The sequence below is a fragment of the Chaetodon trifascialis genome, chromosome 4 (assembly GCF_039877785.1).
Source record: "Chaetodon trifascialis isolate fChaTrf1 chromosome 4, fChaTrf1.hap1, whole genome shotgun sequence".
Classification (NCBI taxonomy): Eukaryota; Metazoa; Chordata; class Actinopteri; order Chaetodontiformes; family Chaetodontidae; genus Chaetodon; species Chaetodon trifascialis.
In genome coordinates, this window is record NC_092059.1 from 18,224,105 (window position 1) to 18,238,351 (window position 14,247).

The 14,247-nt window shown below is 44.7% G+C and overlaps 1 protein-coding gene across 4 annotated transcripts in view; it reads right to left on the reverse strand.

Moving 5' to 3' along the window:
* Nucleotides 1-14,247, reverse strand: part of dennd1b (DENN/MADD domain containing 1B) — a 103,925-nt gene that overhangs the window by 64,604 nt on the left and 25,074 nt on the right. The gene's annotated exons all lie outside the window — the stretch shown is intronic.

The following is a 14,247-nucleotide window of genomic DNA, read 5'->3' on the forward strand; positions in this document are numbered from 1 at the left end:
GTACAAGCCTTCAGGGCTTTACCTCCCAACACCTCCCTTGTGGGTTGGGGGAGTGTGGGGAGGGTGAGGGTCTGCATGCACTTGAAGCAAGGTGGGAGGGGAGCGGAGCGGGGGCACCTTTCCACCAGCAGCATATGGATTTAGACAGGGAGCAGGAACAGAGCGGAGCACCATATGGGTGAGCCACTCCAGACCAGCCACACAGCCACAGAGCACCAGGTCCCCGCTCTGTCTGTCGCTCTGTCTCCTCGTCTCTCTGGCTGCTAACCTGGCCCGCGGTCGGCGCCAGGCACCAGGTCCTTTTTGCCGTCTGTCTTTCAGCTACCTCTCTCTCAGTTGTGGCCAGGCTCTGCCAACCTCACAGACTAATCCTGGGGACTGGGTGGCGGTCTGCTCTGGCCTCTCTCGCTGTCTCTCTCTTTCTCTTGGTTTGCCTGCCAAGCTCGGCCTCTGAGCCCAAGGTCTGTCTCCTCTTTCTGATTGGAGATGTCCGAGCTGAGAGTGATGCTGCTGCTCCACTATCTCTCAGTCTCTCCTGTCTCTCCCTCCTCCTCCCCCAGAGACTGATCTGGATGACAGGTTGGGTGTCTTCTGTTGCTGCTGCCTACTGTTGCTAAGACCTCGCCGTGGGGAGCAGTCACTGATCCCCCCCCTTCCCCTCCTGCCCCATCAAAACTTAAAGCTGCCACCCCAGCAAAACACAACCATAGCCACAGACAAGCAAGCAACGGCAACAATGAGCTATGACAGAAGGGGGGATGAGGATGTGTGTGTGTGTGTGTGTGTGTGTGTGTGTGTGTGTGTGTGTGTGTGTGTGTGTGTGTGTGTGTGTGTGTGTGTATGTATCATGAGTATTTGTGCATTTGAGTGTATGACGTATGTGAGTGCCTGCCTGCTTCAAGGACTTTGTGTGTTCAATGTGAGAGGGTGGTTAAGCATGTACATTTGTATGTGTTTGTGTGTGTGTGGGTGGGTGGCTGAGTTTGACTTGGCTATATGTTTGTGTGTTTGTGTGTGTGTGTGCATGTGCCCACATATGGAGCAAATGGGAGGGGAGAGGAGGGGAGGGGCGGGGAGGCGGGGTGGTGGGAAGCGGTTGTTTTTACTTATCAGGATCTGTGATAAATTTGAGAACTCGACAAAGACGGAGGGCTTGGTGGCAGAGGAGGTCTCTGTCTCTGCTACGGGAGTGTGTGTGTGCGTGCGTGTACATGTGTGTGACAGTGTCTTGGCGTGTGCAGCTGTAAAACTGTCACACACATCAGAGCTGCCATCGCTGTATGCGTTTGCTACTATTATTAACCACTATGTACGCACACCAATATGTTCCAGAGAGCCCTCCCTGGCGCACTACATATGGCACACAAACCCAAACAGACACACACATACGCACATACACACACATGCACGCACACACATACGCAGGCACTCGCTTTCCCTGCAAATAAAAACATTTGACTTGCCAGATTTGAGAGTTGTCTGTGTTTGAGTGACAGTCTAGGGGATGCAGAGACTCTAATCTCATGCAGGACCAGTGGGAAGTGGCGTGTTTGTATGTGTGTATAATGTGAAACAGCAGACATGTTCTATATATACATCCTAAGAATCAGATATACATATCAGTCTGCATGGCTCAGGTATGCTGACGCCATACAGTCTATAGACATTTTTCATCTGTAAAATGGCTGTTTTTGTTTCTGAAATCACTCAAGATCTATCTTCATCTTTATCTACCAATTCATAGCAACATGTTTAAGGGCTGCAACTTAAATAATCTTTTGAGTAATAAATTTGTTTTTCAGTTTACAAAATGTCAAGAAATTGTGAAAAAGTCAAATCCCTCAGAGCCCAAAGTGATGTCTTAAAATATATAGATACATATATATAAAGATATTCGGTTTACGATGTTATAAAGCAGGTAAAAATGTAAATTCTCACTTTTGGGAAACCAGAAAATGTTTAGCACATTTGCTTGAAAAATGTCAATTAAATGTTTATCAAAACAATTACAGATGAGCTGCCCGTCAACAAGGCTAACCAATGAACAGCCAGACATCAATATGACAAGCGCTCTTCTTTCCTAACAATGGCATGGAGCCCGGTTATCTAATCACTGGATATAATGTTGTTTGTATATATATAAAATCAATACAAACTTTGAAGGGAAACCACTGAAGAGGAAAAACACCTCATAACATACCCTGCCTGGTGTAGAGTGTGATACAGCACCACTGCTAGAAATACTTTGGCTGAAACTTGTAGTCGAGGTTTTGACATAACCCTGTCTGAGATTTCTGCCTCCAGCCGATACAACAGAGCCGAGCAGAATTTAATTTGTAGTGCTCACAGGATTGGAAAAAAAAATAAATAAATATTTGCAGTGCATCTTTTTGGAATCAGGGTCTCCATTACTCTTGATAACCTACAGACTTTGAAAGCTCTATATGCAAAGAGATGAGACCAATATCTAAAAAACATCAAAAATACAGTACATATATCTCAAAATAGTGCCTAAACAACCAACCAGAAGTATCTGAGTGGCTACACACCGCTATGAGGAAGTGAGAAAATATGTTTTGGTATTTTTTGGATAAATCGACCCTTTATAATGTGCTCAACAGTGCTCCTGTTCCAGCACCCCTTCCCTTTCAGTTTTAACCAGACAGACTGCTTGTATGAGATATGCAACTCATAATCTTTCAGTTCCTCATCTGTCAGTCTGTTTTCCGTTTCCTAAACCATACCTATTTCACTGACAACTCCTCCTCGCATCTCTTTCCATTCCCCTCCCTCCATGACTGGGCCCTACACCGCAGGGATATCTAAACAGCAATGGCACAAAAGGGGGTGTTCTTCCACAGTTTCTCAGTACAGTAAACCCCCCACCAGTACCACCGCACATGCACGAACACACGCACACACACAGGCACACACTCCCCCTGCTTGCCATTTTCCCAAGACAAAAGAAAAAGAGGCAGCTAATATATTTGCAGCTTTGCGAGGGGGGTGGAGGGGTGGGCAGGAATCTGCTGCTAGGCTGGGCTAGGCTTGCCAGACAGGAGTGAGTGTGTGTGTGTGTGTGTGTGTGTGTGTGTGTGTGTGTGTGTGTGTGTGTGTGTGTGTGTGTGTGTGTGTGTGTGTGTGTGCCCTGTTTATCGTGCGTGGAGACAGGGGTATCACTCAGTGAGACAGAATACTCTGGGTTCCCCCAGCGGACGATCCTGCTATCACTGCACCACAACGCTACAACAGCACACAGCAGCGCTGTGCAGCTTTGCACTGTACCCCTGCAGAATAGCACAGTACAGCAGGCAGGAGCAACAAACTTTGCAGCACAGGGGCGACAAGCTTGCTTTTCTACTCTTAAAAAATAGGCCTAAGCTTCACTTTTATTCATGCTCTACCCTTTTAGTAGTATTTGCAGTGGGTCAGGTTCTATAGGGCTGAGGCATACAGTGGGTACTGGGGGGATCTGACACGTGAGAGATCATACTCTTTGGGCTATAGTGTCTAACACTTAAATGCACGCACGTCCCCTCTTGGCCAGTCACCATTAGTAAAAAGGGGAAAACCAGCTTTTAAGATCACAGCCAAGTGGACAGAATGATGTTAACCAGTTTAAAAAAAAAAAAGTGTCTTTCATAAACGGATTAAATGCTAAACTCAGCATCAGCCATGGTGTTTCATTTTGGGTGTAAACTTCATGAGCAATGTTCATTTTCCCATATGCTTGCAAATGGATGCAAGGAGAGAAGGAATGAGGATGGAGTGAAAGGACAAAATGCTGAAAATAACAAACTAGGAGGCAATAAAAGAAGAAAATGAGAAAAAGAGAAAGATGGGGCAGACAGAGAGAGATGTGAATATCAGAAGGAGGGAGAGATGGAAAAGGTATTCAATGGATGGACACAACAGCAGAAGGAGGGAGGAGGAAAGGGAGGGAGGGAGGGAGGGAGACAGAAGCAGCTCAGTTCATGCCCCTCTCCCCATGCAGCAAGGACTCCTCCCTGGGGGGACTCAGACTTTAAGCCCCTGCCCTGCTTTATATTCCCCTGGCTACTGCAGCCAGATCAATCTAGCTAGCTACCCGGTGTAACTCAACCCAGTTCAGTGCAGCCTGGCCCCCAGAGCCCTCTATACAGGGTGTAGTTTTAAGAGGAATGGAGGCTGGTGGCAGGCAAATTTGTAAATGTACCACTGGTATACTCATATTAGAAGCAGACTTTAAAAGGACTATATCAGTGTTTTTGCATGTGTTAGCCCATTACTACAATTCACATGTACTTTACATTACTGTCAGCTGTTTTCAAAGCGTGGCGTACTGTTTTAGATTTCTGGATGTCTTTTTTTACTGTATAATCCATCACAGCGCACATTGTGCCTGCTTTTATTTTTGGTCAAAGTTAATTTATTATTTCCTGGTAATGCAATTGTAAGTGCAGACTGATTTGAAAAGCCTGCGCTGCATTACCACACAAAAATAACATCGCTCAAAATAATGCAGACAAGATGTTCACTGTGATGGATTACCTAACTCAAGCTAAGTTTTTGCAAGATGAGTTTTTATACCAGATGGAGTGGAAATGAACAGAAATCAATTAAAGCTGGGAAGGTTGTAAAAGCACGTTGAAACACCTAAAACAGCATGGTATGCTGCACATTTGCACATCTCCACGAGGATTCCTTGTTAACTGTGCTGTGCTCTGGAGCGGTGTGTCACACATGGGCAGCTAATGTGTGCAAGTCATCAAAGAACCGGTGATTCAAACCCGCTCTGAGTGATTTTGTTCTTTCTACAAGGTAACAACCCCCTCCTGCCAAATAGTTTTAACTCACTGTCTGTGTACTGCATCATTAATGTCACAGCATAAAATAGTACAAGTGTACGGCCAGAGCATTACACATTCATTTGAAAATGGTGAGTCTTAGGCTCAAATTTGGTGAACTGTTGGTGGTTCCTCATGGAAATCTAGTTAGAGAAAGTTACAATAATTATAAATTGCTATCAAATCAAATTGTAACTGCTATCAGGAAGCCTTATGTTTACGACTGCAAACAGAGCACAACCTGTTACAAATGCATAACTTCGGCCAAATGAATATTCTGTCAGGTTACGTGTGCCAGGTAACTCACAACATGGCCCACTGATCAAAATTTTGGGTCTCATGAAAAGCCAGGCTGCTCCTCCCCTTCTGAATCCCTAAACTGAGCAAACTCCATCCACTGAGGAAGACCACGGGAGGGACCTGAAATCCCGAAAGGAAGCAAATGTGTGGACCTTGAGGTAAGATTTTTTTTTTTTATTTATTTATTTATTTTTAAGTCACCACACATTAGTTGAACACCACATTACATAGTTTAGTTTTATGATTGCCAGTCACACGCTTTGATACACAAACATACAATCTTTGGTTCCTGCTCACAACTCTTAATTATATTGATCATTATCAAGATCCAATGATGGTTTCTCCATATTGCAATTCTATCGCTGTGCAGTGGCCAGTTAACTTCATAAATACATTAATAATTTAACATATGATTAACTTTTTTTTGTTCAGACTATACAGAGTACTCCGCAGTTGGTGCCTGTTGTGTTGGAATCAGAAGTATACTTTCAGACTTCGAGGTACAGCTGAGAGAGACCAGTTCCTCTTTGAATGTTTGCAAGAGAGACGGTTAGTGCGAAGCTCTCTCCTCCATGCGTCAAACATGCAGAATAATGGAGTTTTAAGGCTACAGTGGTTTGCAGCAGGCAGGGACCCTGGTTATCCAGCCAGCGCTTCAACAGTATAATGACACAGTCAGCAGGGCTACTAACACATCAGCGCTGGAAACCACAGTGTCTCCACTCACCCTTCCTTCACCTCTTCCTCCCGCACGCTCTCGTGCCCTCTTCATCACCTCCTCTCCTCCTTCCCTTCTCTGTCCTTCCCTTCATCCCCCACTCTGCGTCCTCTTTCACCTCCCTCCTAAACCCCCTGTCGTCATCTTGGATTCCCCCCTTCCTGCATACCCCACCTTTTCCTCACCCTTACCAACACCCCTCGTCCCCCTTCTCGCCCCCCTTTTCCCAATTAGTCTGTCTGTGTGCAGCTACCCAGCCGATCTCTGCCCATCCTGCCGGTGCTGGTTCGCTCACCCAGCCCCTCTGGCGAACATGACAAAGAGAGATCCTCAGTATTCAAACAGACACACTGCTTTCAAATGCCGAATGGCAGGGTCGACCTGGGTGCAGCTTTAAGCAAAATATTCAAATTCTCAGCCTTTCTTTTTTAAGAATTTGCATGGATATGCATTCATTTGCAATGTGTAAAGGCACAAGGACAGCTGAGCCTTGGTTTTAGAGAGAGAGTGGGGAAAAAATAAATAATGCAGAATGAAAATGTATGATGGTATGAAACCTTGATTGGGTAGACTGGTGGATTAAAACTCAGTTCCAGTTTTTTGGCACCACATAACTGATGAACTGATTATTATCAGGGCTTTTACATGGAAAAGGGAGTGACTGAGCCTGTGATCTCATATACTGTAAACAACAAACTTCCTGAACAACTTCCTGTTTCTTCAGTGATCTTCAAACTGCACCAGATAGCAAAAGGTTACTGGATGTGATACTATAATGACAAGAAAGACAGAGAGAAAGGCACTGAGAGACACACTGAGCCGAAGATATTTAGACAGAGAGAAATACAGAAAACCAAAAGAGTGAGACAGAAGAAATAAAATGGGAACTCTGGATATTTAATGGCTTAATAGAGCTTTGAAAACATAAAAAAACATGAACATTGTAGATCCTAAGGAAAAGGTAGCATCAGTTCTGACATGATGAGCAGTTTTCGTTCCTCTGAGGCAAACAAAACAAGGGGCTAAATCATATTTCTCTTCGTGAAATCAATAGAATTTAACCAATAAATATGGAAAAGGCACAAGAGATTAATCTACTGTCATGTTATAGGCTACAGCATATTAATCCAAATGCTTTACAAGTGTCAAACAATCTATACGAGCAACTTATTCCAATAATGTTGACCAGCACACTATATCTTCCTGAACAATACCATTATTTTCTAAGGCCAAGAAATAAATGCAGATATGGTGGTCATGGGAAAGTCTTGCATGAGTGAAGAACTGCACACCACTGTAAGCCACACTATGACAATGCAACTTTGTTTTCAGAGTACATGGAGGAAATGGCAAAGCTGCATGTCAATTCTCCACTGATGACTACTTTTGGGAGAAATTTACAACCAAGCAGAGCTCCTGCAGAGACACAGACAGGATCTTTAGAGGGTGGGATGTCAGGGCATATCTGTGTCCTGAGCAGGACTTCTAGGTGCCCCTGACCTCTGGCCTACCTGTCGAGGGGGCGTGCATGAAGACAGTTCTCTGGTGGGCTGTGGTAAAGTCATTTTCATCAATTAATATGAGAGGGATTCCTGAATAGATGATTATAAGACAGTCAACTGGGACCATATCATGGAAAAGAAAGGGAACATACATTTATTGGAGAGGCTTCATGGTAAAATGTCTGCCACAATAGCATATTTAACAAAATGTAATAGCAGCAGTAATCAGAAGGAACGCTGAAGCCTTGTCTTACTAACGTGAGCCCTTAGCTCATTTTTTTTTGGAGGCAGCCAAACAAATTTATAGGAGTGAAAACATAATCTGATGCAGATGCAGGTAGAGTGAAACTTAAAAATACAGAGCAAGAGAGAAAACAAGAGAAAGAAAAAAGGAAATGACAGAGACAAAGACAGTGACGGGGGAGACGCAGAGAAGTCAGATTTAGAGATAGAGACACCATTCTGTAGGAATAAAAAAAACCTACAGAATAGTGAGGAGAGGAGCAGAAGAACAATGGGCAGAGGCACAGCCTCCTCTGGCCGCTGCAGACCGCAGACCCTGCAGAGATTTCTTTCATTAGGCTTTAATAGTATGCTGCCGGCTTGCCATTCTGACCTGCGCTCTGTGCCAGTAATAAGAACGGCCTTCAAAGCCGGACCAAAGCAACAGAGCTGCTTGAGAGGGGGAAGGTGCAGAGGGGGGTGATGGAGAGAGAGGTGGAGGGGCACATGAGCCGATGAGGTGCACTTTCAAATTGACACGGGGGCGTTACATTTTCACATTCTTGCTCACTGTGCCCGGGCTGATAGGAGAGGGAGATGGGGGAAGAGGGAGTTTTGTCATTCTGGGTTTTCTTTTTTAATCCCCTCCACAACTTTCTGTTCCCTGTGACCCCTCTGCTGCAGAGTGTCTGTGTTAAGGGAGGTTATTTTGGTTAACAACAGCCCCATGTTACCAGAGCTCTTCTCCAGGAGGTGTTGAAGGTGGCAGATTGATCTTCTGGCCTTTTCAAGCACTTGCTAACACCTGACAGGTGTACAGTATGTGCTCTTATAATTCATATGTGTATGTGTCACCTCTAAGGCAAGAAGAAACCCTGTTTGGTGAAAATATTTGTCATTTTCAAATCTGCACTTGCAGGCCCTTAAGGACATTAGAGATGCCTAAACCAAGGACAAAATATAGGCCTTAGTTTGGCTCTGCCGTGTCTGCCTACTGGCCTCAACACCTTACACCACGATCTCGAATGGAAACATCGCTGGAAATTAGCATCCAAGGAGCCATTGCATTTACCCTCAGAGTTGTCCTTGCTCAAGTTTAATAAGGGTAGGTAAAATGTTGCTCAGATTTTTTTCTTTTTAGGCTATAATGCATATGTAGAACGAATTCAATCATTTGTGTTAACAAGAGGGATAACGTCCCCTTAACCCCCCACTGTCCAGCCATAAACTCGTTCCCCGTCTATCAGCTGTTAATGAGTCACCTCCAATATAACAACATTCCAGTGGGGTAGTATACATGCCATCCATTGTATTGCACTCATTTATTTCCTGCTTTTTGCACAATGCACGTATTTATGTTATGGGGTGAGGGGGCACACTGCTTGGAGAATAAGTATGTGGCGTCAACAATAACAGTGTGCATTATTCCAGTGCTAATAACCTGTCCTGCTGATGTCCTTTCTACGTATCACAGATGGGCTCAGACAGGGGAGAGCGGCAGTATTATGCCTCTGCAGAGATCTTCTACTGAATATATTACCATGTGATAGGGGAAGATGTCTCACTCCCTAACACACACACACACACACACACACACACACACACACACACACACACACACACACACTTGTAGTGTTGGGCCAAGAGAGCTGCATATGCCCCAAACATACAAGCATGGGCTTCATTAATGACGTGCCAGGAGGAGAGGGAGACGGATAGAGAGAGAGCGCGCACGTGTGTGTGTGTGTGTGTGTGTGTGTGTGTGTGTGTGTGTGTGTGTACCAAGCAGCCGGGGGGGGATTTCCTTCTTTAAGCTCTCAGCTCCCACTGGGCTTAGCTCGACTGTATGAACCCTGATGTGGGCCTGCCTCTAACACATGGCGTCACACACACACACACACACACACACACACACACACACACACACACACACACACACACACACACACACACACACACACACACACACACACACACACACACACACACACACACACACACACACACACACACACACACACACACACACACACACACACACACACACACAAAGAATGTATACATTGAAGCTCAGTGGGGGACCAGCAGTGCAACACTGGCTCCTAAACATTTGGCTGTGGACGTTTCACTGACAGATGTACATGGAACCAAGCAGAGGGGGTCAGGTCATCGCTGCACCTTTCTCTTCCTCCTTCCCCTTCCCCTTCCTCTCTCCATCCTTTACACAGCACCCTATTTGTTCTGCCAGTGCTTCTATCTCGGTCTCGGGCTGGTGGTTGCCGGTTGTGCCATGTATCGGGGAGTGTCGTTCAGGAAAAATGCATGCCAATTAAGCCACATTGTTAAATGTGTGATAGCTCTGTTGGCAACAGCAGCATGTGGTTAGGGTAAGTCTGGCATCTGATACCATAAATATGAGTATCCTGGTTGGCAGGGACAACCTGCTTCCAAGTGCAAACACACTCTTCTCTGTGAGTGCAGCCATAATATCGAGGGAGTTTGGCAGCACTCAGAAACACAATATACCATACATTTACTGCAGCATTACACTAGTCCAGTTTGTATATGTTAAACCCAACAAGGAGCTCTAACAAATAGATGCAGGATTCAAGATTGTATTATGAAACAAAAAAAGGTGGAACAATGTTTTACCACATGACTAACAATTTCCCTGTTCCCTATTCTCGAATCTCTGTTCCCTTCCTGCAGTCATGTGGGCACAAACGGTTTCAAGGCGAGGTCTTAGTAGTTACATGTTGCGTGCTTCAAATCTCTGATATAAAAGAAATGCTTTGAATAAAGCCACATTCATCTTTTCATGATCTTTTGAAATCTTTTCACCTGTAGTGTCATCACAACTTCACTGCACTGTACTAACACCAGTAAAACTTGAACACGACACAGCATGTTGAACGTCTAAGGTCCTCTCGATCAGCTACATGAGCCAGTCAAAGGTTTGCGTTTGGAAAGCTTTTTCATGTATCTAATGAGCAGGTAGGAACCACTTCAGCACACGTCCACTCTCCGCTTACAGTACATTGCTTTTGAAGCAGTTCATCCTGGAAACGGACTGGCAGTGCAGCTAAAGTGCCGCCAGCTCATCAGACTCGCAGGATGGATACATCTGTAGCTGAATCCACTACTGTCCACCTGCAGCTTGGGAAACACAAGCAGCCAACAGCTCTTTACTCCACTGCCAAAACACACCACCGCTTTCTGTTCACCAGTCACTGGTGATGCTGGAGAGGTGTGAGCAGCGGGGCGTAAAAACACTTCCCCTGCTCTCCGCTTCCCTCTCCACCGCCCTGCTTCTCCCAGGAAGCCCGCCCAGAGGTCAGCGCAATCAGGACCCATGAGCAACAAAAGGGCCCTAGTTAGGCATCCAGCTCAGCGCCCGAGCCAAAGGCCAGCTTAGTAGGGCGAGACTGTCCATTAGGCAAGACCCTGGAACACCCGGGGGATCTGAGGTGAAAGGGGTTAGAAAGAAGAATAAAAACACTATCAACCCAGACACACACACACACACATTCTCAAAGACATACACAGATCATATGAGGCCTTGTTTGACACTGCTGTCAGGGTGCAGTGAAGGGGAAAGACGAGACCCTGTGACACACAGAGACATCACACACATACATGTGCGCAAATTCACGCACGCACACACTTAGGCCTATTCCTCTCCACACACACAAACACAAGCGGGGTATGAATTTCCATCTTTTTCATTTCTCAGTTTCCCACACGTTGTGCCTTGATGTTACAGCTTCACAAAACCGGCTGTAGCTGTACCCAAAGAGCTGACAAAATAGGCTCATTCTCAACAGCTCGCCACAAAACATCTTCTGTCTGCTGTCTTTTCGGAGGATGGGTGGGGACGGTGGCTTTGTCCTTGTGAAAGACTCTGGTCTGACAAAGGTGCTGTACTTTTCTCTCTGGTGTCATCTCCTGTTGTCAAATATCCAGCGCATTCCTCTGTCAACCACACTCAGTCTACACAACCTTTATCATATAGTGCATTACTCCGTCATCACCTACTATATCATTTATTGGTGGTGTTTCATATCTAAACTCGTCCATTTTTCAGTGACTGTGGAAACAACCTTACCATTGGAGAAATGAAAATATTCTGTGCTGGGTTTGTAGACCCTGAGGCCACAAAATGTACAGTTTACATAAAAAACATACCACTTCTGGATTTCTGCAAACACAGCATTGCATTCCTAAAACTTGCACGCTACTGAACTAACTCACTCTCTCTGCTTTTCACTGTCCTTCATCTTTTCTGGATTTCTTTCTCATTTTGTCATTCCACACGCCTCTCACCTTGCCTTCATCTCTCTACCTCCCTATCCCTCCAAACCCAATCTCATGACTTCTTCACCTCCCTCCAACTTTCTCCGTTAGCCTCTTTGACATAAATCTCCTTTTAAACTCATCTACTTCCATTTCTCCACCTCCTTTTTTCTTGTGTCTACCTCTTCTCCTACATGTTATTTTTCTATATCGCTCACTCCTTTGGGTGCTGTACAAGGTCTCAATTGAGGGCCACGTCATTGCTTCAAGTTAGTATCTCTGGCCCCCTGCTACAGTACCTCTGCACACCCATCCTGACCTCCACCACCACTCTTGCCCACTATCTCCTCCTCTCCTCATGGTCAACACTCAGCTCCCTCAAGGCTGAAGCCACCAATCATGTCCACTCCTTTACCTCCATCCCTCAGACCACTGCTACCACACACACTCAATCGACCTCTCCTCCAAAGAGCCCCCTTCCTGTCTCCCCCAGCCAAGGCTGGTCCAGAGCTGTGGCCACCAATCACAGCATGTCAGGCGGCCTGTCCTGATGGAGCACAGTGTCAGAGCAACACTCAGTGTTGCCGAGGCTGAAGCCTCGAGAGACTCTCCGCCTCTCGCCTTCTCTCCCTCTTTGTCTGTCCCTCCCTCCCTCCCTCCCTGTCTGGCTGATGACACACTGAGCTTTTGAGCAGAGATGGATGTACAGGACTACGTGAACAGAAAATAAGTCAAGTTTAGCCTTAAGTCATGGCATCTCAAAAAAACTTCACTGTTTAAAACTAAATAAGCACAAAGATGGAACATTTGAATAACATTTCTATAAAAGAAACAGAAACATCAGCCTGGAAACTATTCAAAACTGTGAGAAACATGGTTTCAGGTAGAATGATTGGTACATTTTGAAGACTGACCCCCACCACATTTAAGCATTAGAACATTTTTTTTTTTTAAATGTGGCCTATTTTATGATTTTGTTTGTTTGTTTCATTATGCATAGAGTGACATTCAACACTTGACACTTCCAACTATCACAAGCTAACATAACCTGGCAACCTTAGTTAGCTAGCTAAACAGTAATAAAAATAACTGTGACATTTATGGAGAATGGCAAGGAGCCGGCGAGCACCTCGTCCTCAACAACGCCACTGGAGTCACCGAGTGGAATCCCAAATGGATGGTGGAAAAGACAGTGGACTGTCGAGAGCAGCCCACTGACCCCAGTAATCCCAGTTCAAGTGTTAGTAAAGCTTTAAAACTATAATGAACTACACTCGCAAAACATTTGGTTGTGTACTTCATATCATACTAGTCGTATATTATTTGGTAATCTATTATATGAAATTAGAACCACTAAATTAACGTCACATAATAAATGTATTAATATTGTATACTTTTTTTTGATGTAACAATATTATACTAATTTACTCATTTATAATAGTTACTCATCCAGGCTGTGGATGGTGATGGTGGGGGTTATGATAGCGGGGGGGGGGGGGGGGGTAGATGGTCAAAGATATTTGTCACTGGGCCTCAGAACTTTTCTGGGGGAAACCCTGTTTGCCTTATTCCCATGTCTAATTTGCCAAAACAGATGACATAACAATAAGTTGCGACATTGGCTGCTCTGCTACACATAAAAGGAAATAGTCCCTGAAGTTCCTGAATATCTAAAACACGAGCTGAAAACATCAAGTATTGGTGTCAGTCCAACAGAACAAGAGGCTCCTTGTTTTGCTCCAAACTGTAACAACACATAAGCCATCACTGAATAAGCAAAGATTAATTAGTCCATAACGCACTGCAGCATAATGACATAATATGTTTTAAATAAAGTCTGTGACTCAGTTTTTCTCATGTGGGGAAACTCTTTCTTTGCTACAGCAACTGCTCTCTTCACGCCTACATATTCCAAATGCAACGAGCTCATAAAAAAGGCCTACGAGGAAATGCAGGAAGTCACAAGAAAATTACTCATGTAGAGGAGAAAAGTACATTACAACATTTTTCACAACGCAAGTCCTGGAATGCAATAAATATCACAAATCGATTATACAAAGCAATGTATATGTTCATATCAAAGCATAGATATTTCCTTTTCGGATCAAATCGCACCTACTGTGGCCTTGGCATAAATGAAAAACAGCATGTTATATGATCAACTCCATGAAGTATGCAGCAGGAAGATCAAAGGCTCCCTATTAAAATGTGTGGAATGGCCATAGAGAGTTAACATCAACTTCAGTTCACAGCTGAGAGAAGGCCCTTGCAGTAGAATCTATTCATAATTCAATATTTCCTTTATTTCTCTCTGGATATTATGCCGCAATCAGGCTGGCAGAAAAAAATGTGGTTTATGTGTAATTTGCAATTTCCTGCAACATCG